The sequence below is a fragment of the Physeter macrocephalus genome, chromosome 19 (assembly GCF_002837175.3).
Source record: "Physeter macrocephalus isolate SW-GA chromosome 19, ASM283717v5, whole genome shotgun sequence".
Lineage (NCBI taxonomy): Eukaryota > Metazoa > Chordata > Mammalia > Artiodactyla > Physeteridae > Physeter > Physeter macrocephalus.
The window spans coordinates 78,627,819-78,648,472 of NC_041232.1; positions in this window are offsets into that span (position 1 = coordinate 78,627,819).

Genomic DNA, 20,654 nt, shown 5'->3' on the forward strand with positions numbered 1-20,654 from the left:
AAACTGCACACATGTATTCAAAATGTATGTATTGAGGACTTATTCGCTAGTTAGTGGGAACATCAAAATTAAAAACAAACAAACAGAAAACACAGACATGATCCCTGCCCTTAGTTTAATTGAAGTTATTCTTTCATTAATTTCTTTGAACATCTTAAACATAGTTATTATAAAATTATTTAAAATTTTCCCTACAAACTTCATTTTCTCCGGAATGACTTCGTGTCCACTAAAATGAAATTTTCAGGAAAGCAGATTCCTTGTGTGATGTTTTAACTCTGTTTTTATAATTTCTGGAACAATCTCTGGCACATTTAGAGACACAATAAATAATTGTTAATGAATGATTGTTGATTTTGTTTATTCTCCTCCATACTAAGCTGTCTCTTCTTACATTCTGAAATTTGGGCTTGCAGGACCATTTTTTTAAGATTTTTCTTTAATTTTTTTATTATGTTTTAGAATTTTTAAAAATTATTCAAGTATAGCCGATTTTCAATGTTGTGTTGATTTCCGTTGTACAACAAAGTGATTCAGTTATACATATATGTGTGTGTGTATATATATATATATATACATTCAGTTATACATGCATATACATACATATATATATACACACGCACACTTTCTTTTTCATTTGGTTTCTTTTCCACTATGGTTTATCCCACGATATTGACTATAGTTCCCCATTGTTGTTTAGCCATTCTGTATCTAATGGTTTGCACCTGCCAACCCCACTCTCCCAGTGCATCCTTCCCACCAGCCCCAGCAACCACAAGTCTTCTCTCTCTGTCTGTGAGTCTGTTTAGTAGATAAGTTCATTTGCATCATATTTTAGATTTCACATATAAGTGATAATCATATGGTGTTTGTCTTTCTCTTTCTGACCTACTTCACTTAGTTTGATAATCTCTGGGTCTGTCCATGTTGCTGCAAATTGCATTATTTCATTTAAAGATTTTATTTTTTAAAGCAGTTTTAGGTTCACAACAAAATTGAGAAGAAGGTACAAAAATGTCCCCTATACCCCTCGCCTTCGCACCTGAATAGCCTCCCCCATCATCAACATCCTGCATCAGAGTGGTGCATTTTTTTAATTGATAAACCTACACTGATACAGCATTGTAACCCAAAGTCCATAGTTTACATTATGATTCACTCTTGGTGCTGTACACGCTATGAGTTTAGACAAATGCATAATGACACATTCATCATTGTAGTATCATACAGATGCTGCCATAAAAATCCTCTGTGCTCTACCTATTCATGCCTCTCACCACCTGCAGGATCAGTTTTCTTTGGAGAGTTTTTTGGTGGTTTTTTTTTTTTTAATTTCCTTTATGTGTCCAGTTTCAAATATCCTTTCCTGCCAACTTGTTTAATGTTTTCTTCATTTAGCACCCTGAGCTTCCTCTATAATAGCATCTCTGTCTTCTGTGCCAAAGTGATACTGGCTGGGGATGGTACAGATCCAGATGCCCAACTACATGTGGCTGGATTCAGTTCCTGATGGAGAGAACTAGCCTTTGTTCTCTGTCTCACTAGCATCATGGCTGAGTATTAAACCAAATCTCAAGGAATTGGCTAATAGTAGGCTTTTTATCCCCATTTTAGCACATGCTTTCAAGGTGTGAGTCGGTTCTAGTTGCACTTCCGGAGAAGAACAGGGCTCACTCTCAGGGCCTGAACTCTACTGCTGCCTGTGTCTTCACCGGAGGCCAGCGGCTTGAGCTGTGAATTTGCATTTCTTTGATTTTTCTACAGCTCACATTCATATCTCCATCTTCTCCTGAGTTTGACCTACATTTCTGGTTATTTCTTTTTTATAAATATGTCACCCGTTTTTGCAGTGTGTGTTAAGAAATGGTTTGCCCAACTATGACTCACTAGGTAGATGTGTTGTGAATCAAGCAAGGTGTATCCTGTGCAGCCTGTCACAGACTTTAATGACCTCAGCAGTTATTTCATGGAGAGTCATCCTGGGCTGTACCTATTTTTAAATGGCTGCTGTTGACACCAAGGAGCCACTGATGGGTTATCGCCAGGTGACTCCCATAAGGTGAGTATTCTATTGCAAACATGGAGATTAAAAAGGGAAAGAGTATTAGGCAGTAAGAAAACTTGGAGACTAGCACGGCAGATGATGAAGGCTTCAAGTCAGGCAATGGTGGGGGTAATTGATAGAATGTGGATTCAAGGGGTACCTAAGAAGAAGTGAGGAATCTCAAGAAGATATTCAAGCTCTTGAATGAAAAAAAAAAAAATGACAAAAACAGAAAACCCTTGGTTTGTATCATGTTTGCTTTAGATTCTGATGAGTTGGAAGATAACACCAGGCAGATTGGTGATATAAGTCTGTAAATATGGAAACTGATTAAAAAGTTGAGGAAAAAAATAGGAGTTACTATTATTAATAATTAAAGACATTAAAGTGAACTCTCTTATTCAGTCATACAGTCATTCATTGAACTTGCTTGTATTAAGCAGCCACCATCTGCCAAATACCTTTTAGGTGCCAAGGTTACAGTAGTAACTGAAGCAGACCAAAATGTTTGCCCTAATAAGACTTTGATTTTAGTGGGGAAGACAGAAAATTAACATATAAAACAGTGCAATATCTACTTCAAGCGATGAAAAATGCAACTGGAAAAGATAAAGTGAGGAAAGGTAGATGAATGCCATTTGGGAGCTTGCTGTTTTTAGCATGGTTGTTTAGGAAAAGTTTGCTGATGCAATATGATTTGAGACGTTATGGAATTTAGGAGTCATGGTAATGTAGGATGCTCTGATATCCCTGGGATTCTTGCAGTAACTGACATAAAGAGGGATAAAAGGCATAGTGAGACTAGGCAAACAGGTGGGAAGGAAAAGTAGAACTCAGGGACAGAAGGAAAAGATTTTAAAAGGTATCTAATGCTGTACTGAAAATAGGCAATTTTGTTTAATAATTAAGTTTTACTTAGCAAATTTGAGTGTCCAGTTTCATAGCATTATGATGTTTGAAGACCAAATTACAATGGGTATGTAATAATTTTCTAGAAGTGAATAAAGTTTGATTAGAGGAGGTTGACCAGATATAATAATATGCTAATAAGCTGTAGTATTAAAAATGTGATACTGAAACAAGAAGGAGAAAAAGTAAATAGACCCATAAGAGGAATTTATTATGTAAGAAATAAGACATTTAAGATCACAGTTGAAAAGATGGAAGAGTTAACATATAATTTAAATAATTAAATTATTTATAATAATTAAATATTAAAATAATTATTTGTTCCTTGGGAAAATATCCTAACAGATCCCAACACTGCACAATTCACAAATACATATTTTATTTAAAATGGATAAAGAAGACAATACAGAGAGAATAATACAGTAAGTGCAGCAATCTCCAAAAAATATTGGAAAAAAGATGGATAAGTGATTACTATTTAGCCCACTAGAGAAAGCTGAACAGTATTGTAGGAACAAGCATGTATTGAGGCACGGGAAATATAAGAGGCATGGGAAATATAAGAGGCATGGGAAACTGGTTCAGATCATCAGTTTTCAGAGAGATCCAGAAATAGTAATGTTACCTCAAAGGTGGGATGTGATGGGGCTGAAACCGAAAGATTAGTTGAAAGTCTGTATAAGAAACTGATAAAAATATAAAATACATATAAAGTCACTAGGATCCCTCTCTACACACACACGGAGTAAACTCTGCTGAGCCATGTGTCTATAGCTACTCTAACCCTGCTGAAGACTGCAGGACTATTTTGCAGAGAAACAAAAGCCATGAGACCCAACACTCAGTGACAAGAATCACAGCAAAGGACCCAGTAGAGAAGAACTACTGAAAACACTTCCAGGATGGAAAGCTGAAGTTAACACATTGAATGGTGAGCCCCTCCACTTCCATTGCCTGCTTAGCTCCAAGAGTCCTGGCAGAAGAAGCTTGGAATCTTCTCCTTATGGAAAAGCACCAGCCTGGGAGAGAAGACCCCAGCGACTGGTAATTACCTGGTCAAGCCCATACCCTAAACAAGGATTTATAAAAGACCCCGTAAGAAAGTACGTTATCTTCAAATTGCAAGAGACCTGAGATAAAGAGTCAATCTCAAAAGCTCCTAGATTAAAATACAGGCCATCATGAATCATTATAGATTAGATAACTTGGTACTACTCGACAACATCAGTGGAAGCATGAGGGCATTAGAACAATTAATTCATATTCTGAGGAAAAATTATTTCACTTTTGCATTATATACCCAAATCACTGTTGATATATCAGAATAGAATAAAGATATTTTTAAGTTAAGAAGTTCTCAAAAAATTACTTACACTGACATCATCCGAAAGCCAGTGGAAGTTAGACGTGGCAAATTAAATGAAAGAAGAAGTCAAGAAGGAATAAGACAAAATGTGCTAGATTGCCTTGCCCTTGGGAAGACTATACTGCTTTCTCCACGTGGGGGCTTTGTCATGTGACCTACTCAGGCTAGTGGCATGTGAGGAGAAGTGAAGTGTGTCACTTCCATAGGAACCTTTTAAAGCCACTTTTAGTGCTAAAGTTTATTTGGAATGAGAAATGCGTCTTCTGCTCTCTGGCAATCTTCACTATTAGAAAAATAATCAGAAACTTTTTATTAGCTCAAACCATTTTCTAAACTTTATAATTCTATAGTGAGTTTTTAGAGGGCATGAAGATATGGCAAGTAATTAGTCTAACTAGAGATTTTCATATTATTTTGGCTTAGCACTTGTGCCTCGTCTTAGTCATCTTTAAAACTATGAATTAACAGAGAGGGGTTTCTATTTTACTTCAGCTTCAAATTCAGTTACAGGGTCTTATACAGTAGAGGTTCTTTTGAAATATAATTCTCGAGTCACACAAGGACCAACTTTAGCTTATTTTGGGTATGTACATGAACTCCAGAAATACATACTTTCTCATTTTTTATTCTGTACCTAATTATTTTCTGACGTAGATACTCATTATTTTATAATGAGCCAAACTTTGATACTGGTTTTAGGCAGCTGAAAACTCAACTGTATTTATGATCATTGCCAATAACACATCTTATTGCACATCAAAAAAGTTTTCCTTTATTTATATTTTATTTTTGTGTGTGTGAGGCAATTGCAATTTCTTTTGATTTTTCTTTCCTTAAATGTAAAACTGTGATATCTACTCACCATGAAAAATAACATCTAAACCATTAGACGGTAATTTTAAGATGGGAGAGGAGAAAGCAGAGTATAGTTTTAGTATTCTGTTGAGAAGAATGTTGGAATTCAGACTAGATATTTCCTAATCTCAGAAGGCTTTTCTATGAAATTTGCTATGATCCTTCCCATTCAGTTTTACTAAGAGCGCTTTCACAAAGCTTTGTGGCCTTTTCTTCTTACCTTCCCCATTTTAAGTCACCAGTAGATTGACATCCTCAAATGCAGGTCATTTGGATGCCAGTCATTTAAAAAACTGTTTTTTAATCCAAATTTTTTTCTATACCAGGTAAAAAAAATTCCTAAGTGTTATATTAAGACATTTATTGGTAGTAAGAGACCTTAGATTCTCAAAAGAGATTTTTTATGACGATATTTTTTAAATTCACCAGGTAACAGCAGAAGCAAGCTTTAAAATGTCAATTCTAAAATGCTTGATTAATTTATCTTTTTACAATTGACTCTTTATATGATGTGTGAAGTAAAATTTGTGAAGGATGCCTCTTGCTACATTTTAATAGGGGTAAATCTTAACAGTGTTGCTATACTTGAAAGTAGCAACAAGTTTTCCCCCTACAAATGCTCCTTTGCTTATAAACTTGTTTTCTTATAGTATAGCTATAAACATTTATTTTTTGCCTCAAGCATTTGGCTACTTTGCCTAACAGAGTTAGTCAAATACCGCTATAAGCTAAAGTTGTAAAGATGTTTGGACAGTACTGAAAAATTTTAGAATGTGTTAATAAGGAATGGTATGAACTGAAAACCTCTTAGAAAACCTATCAAACTTTATAGCTGGGTATAATATACACATATGCATACACACATGTATACATACCTGTGTGTATGACCCACCAGAATATGCTTGGTGCAACTGTGAACCAATAAAATATGAGGCACAACAAAAATGTCCAGTTTCTCCAATTAGTAAAAAGGCCTGACCTGCTAGAAAACATCAGGCACTGACTCTGCATTTTTCTGGAGTGTCCTGAGATTTTTGCAGACCAGTGCTGGTTGAGTTAGGGATTCAAGCCTCTTGTTCATATTGGAGTGAAGACATCTGTAAGTGGAGGCCATGGTGGAGGCCATGGAGCAGGCCAGCGGAGAGTGAGTGAGGGCTGAGCGTGTGAGTGAGGCGGGCTGATCCCTCGACAGGTCGCCTGGGTCTCTCGCCCTCCTTGTCGGCTTGCTTACAGTTGCCATTTCATTTGTTGAAGAAAATAAGTGACAATTGTTTAAGTGGTGATTGTGTGCCATTAGTTTTGTGTGTGTATTATTTACGTGTCAAAACCCAGCATCTGGGTTCTTGTTTTAACCTTAGGACAGAATTTGGGTCATTTAGCGATTCATTCATTGGAGGAATTTTGACCCTGTGACTTTCTGAACTCATCTAACTTTGAGTTCGTATACATTTTGTCAAAATCTAACAGGTTAAGAAGTTCTAAAAATTATAGTCAGCTCTGGTTATATGAGCAAAGTGAATACTGAACTACATAGTCAACAAAACTAAATCTCTTATTATTACAAAACATTGTAGTCAGGTTTTTTTCCACACATAAGTACACTCCTAGAGCTTGTGTGTCTTTACCACAACTCTAGTTTCCAACCTCCTGAAACAAAACAAAACAAAAATATAATAGAAGGTACATCACTTTTTACACTAGAATTGCTTAGCTTATTTCATCTGCAACGTCTCATCCTTGTTCACATCACTGCTTAATGCATCAGAGAACACCTAATCATGGTGTTCTGTAGGCTACTAAACATATAAATCATAAAAGTGAAAAAAATCATGAAAGTTAATTCCTTATCTACAGAGAAACACTTTACAAAGGAAATGAGGAAATGACCTTACGACAAACCAATATAAAATTTAAAAATATTTTGAGTTAAGTAAAAGTTTGAAGGACAAAGAACGTGGTAAGCCACAAATTATTTGTAACGGACTGAAAAACAAAAGGCCATGAACTGAAGCTAAACCTAAGACAGTGCCGCAAGGGAATTCATGAAAAATGTCCTTGGGCAGAAGGTGATTAGCGTGTGGAACAATAAGCGATTAGAGGCAGAGAACATTGTTATAAAATCTGACCGCTGCTCCTCACGTGGACGGATGTAACTGGACAGCAGAGTCTTTAATTCTTAAACTCTTGTGTGCAAGCAGAAAAGCATAAAGAAGAGACACTTAAATTTTAAAAAATGTAGTACATGTGTCAGTTGAATGATTAAGCTAATCTTAAGAGGGCAGGTGAGTGTATGGTTGTATACGTAGAGAATAGTAATTATGGAAGATTAAGGGGTCACTGTCATCAATACCATTTGGGATAACAGCACTAACACGAATCAAGTATGTCTAGAATAGAGGCTGAACAGATGTAGAGATTGGCATGAGGAATGCTTCCAGACCCTGGCATGCGGGGCAACCCCACTGTCCCCCCATGAGACCTACAATTTCAACATTAACCTCCAGTCATTTAAATTAAGGTGATTTGACCATAGTAAAGTAATTATTTTACACATTATTGTAAAGCAATTTATTAGGTTTAAACAATGCTCAAATTTTCAGGAAAAAGCAGAGTCATGATGAAATAAAATATAAGGAAACAAATTTTAAAGAGGGTATTTGGGATTTAAAGCATTAACTATGTGTCAGATATAAAACTTCTGCAGGGGTTTTTGGGCAACCATGGAGAGTAGAAGGAATATGTGAAACATGGTTGATATACCTACAGGGGCGTCAGGATTTCTGGTGACAGCAGTTTCGCAATTCTGCATAACACTACCTCTGAAAGGAACTTTCTAAATTTATAAAGTTCTGACGTTCTTACAAAGGTACTAAAATATCTTTGTAGGAGTGGCTCTCTTTCCCTGATCCCTATGATCCCAGGAATAAGTTGATGATAAAAATGTCCATTATTTAAGTTGGAGAAGGATTCAGCTTCCACTAGTTCCTGGAATGCTGTGAATCCTAGAAAACCATGGGCAGTGTAGAAAGATGCATTCAGAACATTCACATATGGCAATTATAACACGTTAGACTCAGTCTTCCAGGCTAGGCTTAACTGGCCAGCTGCCCAGGATAAATGCAGGTGTTGAGTAAGAGTAACTCTAAAGCTTTTCTGTATTTATCAGGTATGATCTGAAAGAGAATTTTCCAGATCTATGAAAACAAAAAATGTTAAGAGAATAATGAAAATCCATTATGAGGCAATTGGACAGGAACCATATATAACATACTGGAGATAGAATGGGTTGAAATGGACGAAGGGTGGTTGTGCCTGGGGTAACTCCCTGAGCCAACTGAAAGAAAATACCACCTCATTTTAATAAAAAAGGGTACTTCTTTAAGGCTAATATCCAGAGCCCAGACTCAGTGGACGTACAGGAAAGAATTTTATTCGATGCACCCTCTTCTCATGAAAGGTCTCTTCAAAAATTATTTTTAGTTAATGTGTCCTCATCTATATAATATTAATTAATGCATCTCTACTATAATCCAGGTTCTCAACGGGACCCTGGGGACTCAATTCCTCATTGATCATCACAGCTGAGAAATGATACTAGTGTCCTAAGCAGGCTGATTCAGTTTTAATTGCTGTCCTAAAGGACAACCAGTGCACCTTAGCTTTTTGTTGTTTTTGTTATTTATACTTTTATTACTAAGTTGTATGGAGGAGTTGGTCAATTTACTTTGAGACTGGTGGACTCCATTTAAATAGGAGTAATGGCAAGCTACAGTTTGATGGCAAGAATTATAAGGATTATAGTTGAAAATGATCATCTAACGAAGTGAGAATAATGATTTATAAAAGGGAAACAAGTGAAGCACAATCAAAGCCTTAGGAATGCTAACATGTGCAGAAGGCAGAATGGCCATTCTGTGATGCTTCAAAGAACAGTAAGAGGAAAGTCAGGAGGAAATTATTGGGAAGCATACTTTATATGAAAGTATTTTCTAACAATTGGTATTGACCAGAAGACAGACATTGCTGAAAATATTCAAGTAGAGTCAAAGGAATTATATACCCATATTAGGATTGGAGTTCAGTTTTAAGCAGGCTTTTTTTTTTTTTTTTTTTTTTTTTTTGAGAGGTTAAGAGCATAGGTTTTAGAGTCTGATAGATTTTGGATCAAATGCCAAACTTACTACATAGTAGCTCTCTTATGTTGGGCAATTTACTAATCTTTCTAAGTGTCAGCTCAACCATTTGTGTAGCATAGATAACTATGTCTGTGTAGCCATGACAGTGGATGGCTAACTAAGGTAAGAATTTAGAGCAGAGAATTTAGAGCAGTGTTTGGCATGTGGTAAATTTTGTTAAGATTGTACACTGAGTACACATAAATTAGGGAATTATCTGGATTTCAAAACTATAACCCCCATTATTATTTATAATTTATAGCTATATATTTATTATGTGTTAAGGATAATATTAAAGAATACAACTTCTGATGATCTGTGAAATACTGGGACGATATTAGTTTCAAAGAAGAAAATAATAAAAAAAATATGAAGTGTTATATATTTCTAAGAATTCTTGTCTCAGGATCTGTGATTGTTAAGTAATGATGAAATATTAATACATAATCCTTTATATCTCACAAATATTACTTGAGACAGACTGGACAATATCAGATGCAATTAAAGTGTAAATCTGTAAGACTTAGACAAAAGGTAAATATGACATATGAATGAAGTTAAGTGATATGGAAAAAAATCACCACCATCTACACCATAAAATGCTTACAGTTGAATATTATAAATTTATAAGACAAATTCCAAATCTCAGTTTTTTACGCTCTATGGCAATATTTTCCACTGAAAATATGTCAAGTAATTCTCAGTACACCCAAATATCTCAGTTGCTAAGCAACTGCTAATGAGTTTTCCACCAAAAAGGTTTAAGACCAGACCTCTGAGATCAAATACTCACACAGCCCTTGATGCTTTTGCAAATGTCCCTCTACTGTAGCATGAAAAAGTTACTGTAAATAATAAGTATCTACTGATTATAGCACAGTATTGGGAGAAAAGCAAATGAAAATCATTTTAGTTTACTGTTGCTGAGTCTCTTTTATAACTTTTCCCCCTAAGGACATACAGATAATTTAACACCCATAAATGTATTTTGTAAAAAATTAATATACCCCAATGACTTCAAATTTCCAAATTTTATGATTAAAATTTTGAATTTGTGTTATTTTTATTTAAAAATTTAATTCAAGTAACTTAAATGTAATGATTTTATGTCTACTATAATTGTGATTGTATCATTAAAAATACATATAATTTTTATACCTAATACCAAAAAAATCTTTCCTTACGGGAAATTCTGAATCATACAGAGGCACTGTGTGGGTTAATTGTTTCTCTGAAGTAGATTGTGTATGCACGGATTCTGGAAATGGAAAATTATGAAAGAACTTATGATCGCGGTTAGCACAATTTTTTGTTTTTCTCCAGCTACACGTGCAGGAATGGAGTAGTAAATTTTAGATTTATCCAGGGTTATGTATATGGAACTTAATGAATGTGAAGGAGAGGAAACAGCCCTCACTGGAAACGGCTGCATGGGATACAGTGGTTTTTATGAAGAGCCAGATAAGAAAACAGAAGGTAAAGATTTAGACGAGAAGAGAGGTGCAGGATATAGAGGATTCACTGTTAACTGACTGTGGTAAATATTTTTCAACAGTGTTCCTATATTAGCCTTCAATTGCTATGTATCAACTTACCATGCACTTAGTGACTTAAAGCAACACACTTTTGTTGTTTCATCATTTACATGAATTAGAAGTCTGAGCATGGTTTGCTTAGGGTCACAGGTGACAATCAAGGTATCAGCCAGCTGTTTTCTCATCTGGAGTCTCTATATAGGGAAGAGAATGCTTCCAAGCTCATTCAGATTGTTGGAAGAATTCATTTCCTTGTGGTTGTTTGACTGAAGGTCCTGGTTTCTTACTGGATCCAGCCTCAGGTCTGGAGGTCCGCCGCAGTTCCCTGCTCTGTGGCCCCTGACATAGATGTTTTCTTGCAGAACAGCATGAAAATATTTCTCTTCAGTTGGAAAAAGCAGATTCTTCTGACATAATCAAGGCAGTGACATCCTGTTGCCTCTGCCATATAATGTAAAGTAACGAAGGGAGTGGCATTCTGTCACCCTTTCCACATTCTGTTGGGTAGAAGCAAGTCACATATCTTCAGGTGGTGAGTGGCACTGGGTGTGATTCACAGGGTTTCGTTTAGGGTGTGTCAGCTGTAGGATCCAATTGGTTTTCATCTCTTTATCTGCTTTCTTGGGTTAATTCTGTCCTCCATCCTGTTACTTGCTTTGGCCAATGGAATAACAGCAAATGTAATGCAAGCAGAGACTTGAAAAGTGCTTGCATTTTAAGACTTGTTTTCTAGCCTCATTCACCAGAGGGCAGACAGCAGGAGCAAGAAAAGCTACAATCCTGTAACCTGTGGAACAAAAACCACATTCACAGAAAGACAGACAAAATGAAAAGACAGAGGACTATATACCAGATAAAGGAACAAGATGAAACCCAGAAAAATAATTAAATGAAGCAGAGATAGGCAACATCCCAAGAAAAGAATTCAGAATAATGATAGTTAAGATGATCCAGGACCTCAAAAAAAGAATGGAGGCAAAGATCAAGAAGATGCAAGAAATTATTAAAAAAGACCTAGAAGAATTAACAAACACCTAAAAGAATTAAAGAACAAACAAACAGAGATGAACAATACAATAACTGAAATGAAAAATACACTAGAACGCATCAATAGCACAATAACTGAGGCAGAAGAACGGAAAAATGACCTGGAAGACAGAATGGTGGAAATCACTGCCACGGAACAGAATAAAGAAAAAGGAATGAAAAGGAATGAAGACAGCCTAAGAGACATATGATCCAGGACCTCAAAAAAAGAATGGAGGCAAAGATCAAGAAGATGCAAGAAATTATTAAAAAAGACCTAGAAGAATTAACAAACACCTAAAAGAATTAAAGAACAAACAAACAGAGATGAACAATACAATAACTGAAATGAAAAATACACTAGAACGCATCAATAGCACAATAACTGAGGCAGAAGAACGGAAAAATGACCTGGAAGACAGAATGGTGGAAATCACTGCCACGGAACAGAATAAAGAAAAAGGAATGAAAAGGAATGAAGACAGCCTAAGAGACATCTGGGACAACATTAAACACACCAACATTCGCATTATAGGGGTCCCAGAAGGAGAAGAGAGAGAAAGGACCCGAGACAATATTTGAAGAGATTAGAGTTGAAAACTTCCCTAACATTAGAAAAGATATAGCCACCCATGTCCAGGAAGCACAGAGAGTCCCAGGCAGGATAAACCCAAGGAGAAACATGCCGAGACACATAGTAATCAAATTGAGACAAAGAAAAATTATTAAAAGCAACAAGGGAAAAATGAAAAATAACATACAAGGGAACTCCCATAAGGTTAAAAGCTGATTTCTCAGGAGAAACTCTACAAGCCAGAAGGGAGTGGCACGATATATTTAAAGTGATGAAAGGGAAGAACGTACAACCAAGATTACTCTACCCAGCAAGGATCTCATTCAGATTCTACAGAGAAATCAAAAGCTTTACAGAAAAGCAAAAGCTAGGAGAATTCAGCACCAACAAACCAGCTCTGCAACAAATGCTAAAGGAACTTCTCTAGGCAGGAAACACAAGAGAAGGAAAAGACCTACAAAAACAAACCCAAAACTATAAAGAAAATGGTCATATGAACATACATATCAATAATTGCCTTAAATATGACTGGATTAAATGCTCCAAACAAAAGACACAGCCTTGCTGAATGGATACAAAAACAAGACATGAAGTCTACAAGAGACCCACTTCAGACCTAGGGATACATACAGACTGAAAGTGAGGGGATGGAAAAAGATATTCCATGCAAATGGAAATCCAAAAAAAGCTGGAGTAGTGGGGGACTTTAACACCTCACTTACACCAATGGACAGATCATCCAGACAGAAAATTAATAAGGAAACACAAGCTTTAAATGACACAATAGACCAGATAGATTTAATTGATATTTATAGAACATTCCTTCAGAAAACAGCAGATTACGCTTTCTTCTCAAGTTCACACAGAACATTCTCCGGGATAGATCACATCTTGAGCCACAAATCAAGCCTCAGTAAATTTAAGAAAATTGAAATCATATCAAGCATTTTTTCCGACCACAACATTATGAGATTAGAAATCAATTCCAGGGGAAAATAAAATAAAAAACACAAACGTATGGAGGCTAAACAATGTGTAACTAAATAACCAAGAGATCACTGAAGAAATCAAAGTGGAAATTACAAAATACCTAGAGACAAATGACAATGAAAACACGATGATCCCAAACCTATGGGACACAGCAAAAGCAGTTCTAAGAGGGAACTTTATAGCAATACAATCCTACCTCAAGAAACAAGAAAAATCTCAAACAACCGAACCTTACACCTAAAGGAACTAGAGAAAGAAGAAAAAACAAAACCCAAAGTTAGTATAAGGAAAGAAATCATAAAGATCAGAGCGTAAATAAATGAAGTAGAAACAAAGAAAACTATAGCAAAGATCAATATAACTAAAAGCTTGTTCTTTGAGAAGATGAGCAAAATTGATAAACCTTTAGCCGACTCATCAAGAAAAAGAGAGAGAGAACTCAAATCAATAAAATTAGAAATGAAAAGGAAGTTACAATGGACACCGCAGAAATACAAAGCATCATAAGAGACTACTGCAAGCAACTCTATGCCAATAAAATCGACAGCCTGGAAAACATGGACAAACATTTAGAAATGTGTAACCTTCCAAGACTGAACCAGGAAGAACTAGAAAATATGAACAGACCAATCACAAGTAATGAAATCACAAGTAATGAAATTGAAACTGTGATTAAAAATCTTCCAACAAACAAAAAGTCCAGGAACAGATGGCTTCACAGGTGAATTCTATCAAACATTTAGAGAAGAGCAAACACCCATCCTTCTCAAACTCTTCCAAAAAATTGCAGAGGAAAGAAGACTCCCACACTCATTCTACTTGGCCACAATCACCCTGATATAAAAACCAGACAAAGATACTACAAAAAAAAAAGAAAATTACAGACCAATATCACTGATGAATATAGATGTAAAAATCCTCAACAAAATACTAGCAAACAGAATCCAACAACACATTAAAAGGATCATACACCATGATCAAGTGGGATTTATCCCAGCGATGCAAGGATTCTTCAATATATGCAAATAAATCACTGTGATACACTATATTAATAAATTGAAGAATAAAAACGATATGATCATCTCAGTAGATACAGAAAAAGCTTTTGACAAAATTCAACACCCATTTATGATAAAATCTCTCCAGAAAATGGGCATTGAGGGAAATTACCTCAACATAATAAAGGCCATATACAACAAACCCACAGCAAACATCATTCCCAATGGTGAAAAACTGAAACCGTTTCCTCTAAGATCAGGAACAAGACAAGGATGTCCACTCTCACCACTATTATTCAACATAGTTTTGGAAGCCCTAGCCACAGCAATCAGAGAAGAAAAAGAAAGAAAAGGAATACAAATCAGAAAAGAAGAAGTAAAACTGTCACTGTTTCCAGTTGACATGATACTATACATAGAGAATCCTTTAGGTACTATCAGAAAACTACTAGAGCTAATCAATGAACCTGGTAAATTAGCAAGATACAATATTAATGCACAGAAATCTCTGGCATTCCTATACACTAATGATGAAAAATCTGAAAGAGAAATTAAGGAAACACTCCCATTTACCACTGCAACAAAAAGAATAAAATACCTAGGAATAAACCTACCTAAGGAGACAAAAGACATGTATGCAGAAAACTATAAGACACTGATGAAAGAAATTAAAGATGATACCAACAGATGGAGAGATATACCATGCTCTTGGATTGGAAGAATCAACATTGTGAAAATGTACTACCCAAAGCAATCTACAGATTCAGTGCAATCCCTATCAAATTACCAATGGCATTTTTTTTTACAGAGCTACAACAAAAAATCTTAAAATTTGTATGGGGACAAAGATTCCGCATAGCCAAAGCAACCTTGAGGGGAAAAAAAAACGAGCTGGATCTGGAGCAATCAGACTTCCTGACTTCAGACTATACTACAAAGCTATAGTAATCAAGACAATGTGGTACTGGCACAAAAACAGAAATATAGGTCAATGGAGCAGGATAGAAAGCCCGGAGATAAACCCATGCACCTATGGTCAACTATTCTATGACAAAGGGGGAAAGCATATACAGTGGAGAAAAGACAGTCTCTTCAACAAGTGGTGCTGGGAAAAGTGGACAGCTACATGTAAAACAATGAAATTAGAACACTCCCTAACACCATACACAAAAATAAACTCAAAATGGATTAAAGACCTAAATGTAAGACCGGACACTAAAAAAACTCTTAGAGGAAAACATAGGAAGAACACTCTTTGACATAAATCACAGCAAGATCTTTTTTGACCCACCTCCTAGAGAAAAGAAAATAAAAACAAAAATAAACAAATGGGACCTAATGAAACTTCAAAGCTTTTGCACAACAAAGGAAACCATAAACAAGTAGAAAAGCAACCCTCCGAATGGGAGAAAATATTTGCAAATGAAGCAGCTGACAGAGGATTAATCTACAAAATGTACAAGGAGCTCATGCAGCCCAATATCAAAAAAACAAACAACCCAATCCAAAAATGGGCAGAAGACCTAAACAGACATTTCTCCAAAGAAGATATGCAGATTGCCAACAAACATATGAAAGGATGCTCATCATCGCTAATCATTAGACAAATGCAAATCAAAACTACAGTGAGGTATCACCTCACAATGGTTAGAATGGGCATCATCAGAAAATCTATAAGCAGCAAATGCTGGAGAGGGTGTGGAGAAAAGGGAACCCTCGTGCACTGTTGGTGGGAATGTAAAATGATACAGCCACTATGGGGAACAGTATGGAGGTTCCTTAAAAAACTAAAAAATAGAATTACCATATTACCTAGCAATTCCACTACTGGCCATATACCCAGAGAAAACCGTAATTCGAAATGTCACATGCACCCCAATGTTCATTGCAGCACTGCTTACATTATCCAGGTCATGGAAGCAGCCTAAATGCCCGTCGACAGACGAATGTATAAAGAAGATGTGGTACATATATACAATGGAATATTACTCAGCATAAAAAGGAATGAAATTGGGTCATTTGTAGAGATGTGGATGGACCTAGAGACTGTCATACATAATAAAGTAAGTCAGAAGGAGAAAAACAAGTTTCATATATTAACGCATATATGTGGAATCTAGAAAAATGGTACAGATCAACTGGTTTTTAAGGCAGAAATAGAGACACAGATGTAGAGAACAAATGTATGGACACCAAGGGGGGGAAGTGGGGGTGGTGGTGGGATGAATTGGGAGATTGGGATTGACTTATATACACTAATATGTATAAAATAGATATCTAATGAGAACCTGCTGTATTAAAAAATTAAATTTAATTTAATTAAAAAAAAAAAAGACCTGCTTTTTCTAGGAACCCCAACACTATTGGAAGAAGCCAGGCTAGCATGCTGGGTAATGACAAAGTGTCACACGTGAGAGTGAGGCTGTCCTAGATAATGCAGCTCCAGCCACTGCATCAATTGATTGATTACAAATGCATGAGTGCCCAGGAGAGATCAGGTGAGCCTTCCCAGAGCAGCTGGCTTGCCTCTGTGACTTTACAGCTCCACTTAGATTTGGTCTATGTACTCTCTGCATTCTTTCAATAAGATGGAATTTTATATTTTACCCCTGAAACTTATATTTAATTGTCTTCTGTATAATGGTATCTGTGTAGATACCTGTCATGGGTTGAACTCTGCCCTCCTCAAAAGATATGTTGAAGTCCTGACTCACAGAATCTCAGAACGGGACCTTATTTGGAAATAGGGTTCTTGCAGGTGCAATTGCCTATTATTAATGCATTTATGTAAGCTTGGTATTAAGTCTTCTTTAAATATTTTATATAATTTACTGGTGAAGTCATTGCAGCCTATAACTTTCTCTGTGGGAAGGTTTTGCATTAGAAATTTAATTTCTTGAAGATATAGTGATACAGAATTTCGATTTCTTCTTGTGCCAGTTTAAAAAGTTTGGCTACTTAAGGTAATTTTTCCATTTCCTCCAAGTTGTTGAAATTGTTACCTTAAAGCTATTTATTATTTTCTCTTACTAGGATTTAATGATTATAAGATGTTTAGTGCTGTCCTCTTTTCTCTCTGAATATCGATATTATTTTTTAAATCCTCCATCGTTATTTATCATATTTATCAATCTTTCTGTAGAAACAGCTTTTGAGTACATTAATTCTTTCTATGTTTTTCTTCTCCACTTTATGGATTTATATTCCTTTAATGTCTATTCCTTTTATCCTCTACTTTGTACTTTGAGTTTAATTTTCTCTTGTTTGCTTAACTCTAAGGTAAAATTTTAGATAATAAATTTCTGTGGTTTCTTCTTTTCAAACATAAGCATTGGATTGGCCAATTTCCCTGCAAACACTACTGAACTGCATTCCATGGATTTTGCTGTGTTGTATTTCTACTTTCATTTGATTAAAATATTTCTAATTTACTGAGTGTTTTCCTCTTTTATTCATATGTTATTTAAAGTTATAATATTTATTTTTTAGGTATTTGGTTATTTTTAAATGTTTTGTTATTTATTTCTAGTTTAATTCCATTTGGTCAAAGACCTTACTCTAAATGATTTTAATATGTTTAAATATATTGAGACTTAGTTTTCACAGCATACGTTCTACCTATGAATGGCATGTGTGACTATTCTATGCACGTTTGAAAATTTATAATTTGAAAACTCATTTGAGTTCCCACACCTTGCCTCTGATTTTCTAATATCTTTCTTCAGTTCACTCACGAAGCATATATACAGACCATTTCAAACCTTCCCTAATCTCCTCAAATTTCTAAACTTTCTCATCTATTTTTTCACAGAAAATGACCTCACTTCTCACTGCATAGAGAAAATAGACGATCCAGACAGGAGTGCTCTCACTTTCTGATACCAAATATAGAAACCTATTTTCCTTTTCACCTGATAAAGTAGTGGAGTTTTTCTTCCTATCAAAGACTAATCCCTTTGCTCAGAAACTTGTATCTCTCTCTCTTTCATAAACCTTACCCCAAAGTATATCCCTTATCTCTCATATAGTTTAAGCCTTTCAAGTAGTTCTTTCCCACTTATTAAATTTGCTGCAACTAAGGAAGAATAAAAAGCAACCCGACAACTAAACCCCTTTCTTAACTGCTCATCCTCCTGGTGTTACCATCAGATCTGTTTTCTCTCCCTCATGGCAAAATTTCTCAAACATTTTTTTTCTATAGTCTATTTCCTCACCTTCTGTTCATTCCTCTCCATACAGAAATTTTACTGTTTTCCTTTCAGATAGTGTTAGTTACTCTAATACATTGACTAGAATCATCTGTCTTTTCATTAACACATGGCATTTATTTCTCCCAGGTGAGAAAGGGTAATCTCAGACTAGTGTCAAGGACCATACAAAGTACTTGTAATCATATACTGCAAGGAACAGACTCGTGGATACAGGTTGTTCAGTCTGAGCTGATGTCACCATTCCAGTAGATGGTGGTCAGAATTCTTCAAGGGACAGAGTGAGGATTTCCATGATTCCTTTTTCATCGTAAATAGAAAACATAATGAGAGCTGACTGAATCCAAGTTCTTACAAAAAATAAATACAAATAACGTAGATTATAATAATAATGAGAGAATATAATTTTGGTTATCTGTTCTGAAATATTGCTGTTATTGTGCTAACGTCTGTATTCTGATAGCATATGCGGCAATCTTTTACATTCTTTCTAATCTACTTCTAATTTTAATACACTATGCTTATATAAACTGAAGTGAAACACTGCTAGATTGACATCTTGTTATCACTGACCCCACAGAAATACTTCTAGGAAGTAACTTTGCTTTTCATGGCAGTATAGTTATTTGCATGCATTCAAAACGAACGTTCTCTTTTTTGACAGGTTATAATTATACAAATCCATTGCACAATAAAGATTATATTTTGAGGATTGTGTATGAAAATAACCCTTATTTGGAAAGCGAACTATTGTGCAACATTATTGTAAATCCTTTGTGGGACAAGTGCCTTCCTGGGAAACTGGTATAGTGTCTCCTCTGTGGCTTGAAGCATTCACAGTAGGGAAAGTCACTTTCTGGCATGTCAGAAACCTTAGCAAATTTGAGGAAATGCAAAAAGAGAATAACTCACCCACGTTAAAATTTCTGTAGGCAAAACTTGGTGAAGATGAATTTCTTGGTTTTGATTTCCTAGCCTTGGAATATACAAATAACTATGCAAAATAGAAACTATTAAAAATGCAACACTACTGCCCTTAAATAATATCTAATGTGAAATCTTAGTATGGTTCACCAAGTATTTGCATTAGGGTTATATTTTTAACAGTTTTAGGATTATCCTCTGTCAGCTTGTCTGATTGGAATTAATGATAGAGATCAGTGCCTCGACCATAATTCTCTTAACCAGATTAGTCTCTGGGAACAGGCTAGCGTCCAGAAAGAAAAAAAGGCAATAAAGGACCTGATTCAAGAAAGGATAGGGCATGACCTAGAGGCATATTTCACCAGAAAATTTACCATATGCAAATGATAAAAAACTATACAGTTAAAAAAGTAACAAACTCAATAATTAAATATAAAAATGAGCAGATCTCAAAAATTTAATGCCAAGTAAAAAAAGTAAAATCAGCGCAAAGTGTCATATATTGGGGGTGTGTGTTAGAGGAGTGCCAAAAAAGAGTAAGAATGGGTTATGAAAGCAGGGAATAGAAAATAAAATATAACAAAATCAATTTAAAATGGTGACATGTATACAGCCAGGACTATGATTTGCTGTAAAGGAGAATGATGATCAAAATGAATGAAAGAGGCAAGAGATGAAGTTGAAAATTTATGTAGAGACCAGGTTGTGCAGGGCTTTATAAGCCATAAGAGAAGTTTAAGCAGACTAGAGACATCAGCTGATTCATATTTCAAATTGATGACATATTGCTGTGTAGAGTGGGTGGAAAGGGGATAAAAGAGGTCATTGTGGGTCCATTGCAGTAGTTCAGGTGGAAGTGTGGGAGCAGTGAGGGATCAGAGATGAGATAGCAGATTGGAGCAGGAAAGGGGCAGTGCAGGAAGAAATAAGAGATTGGATTCAGATAAATTTTGGAGTTAAATCACCAAGCTTCCTGATTTTCTGCAGTGGACACTGGAATGTGTGAGGATGTGGAGAAGAACAGAGTTCAATTTTGACTTTCAACGAAGT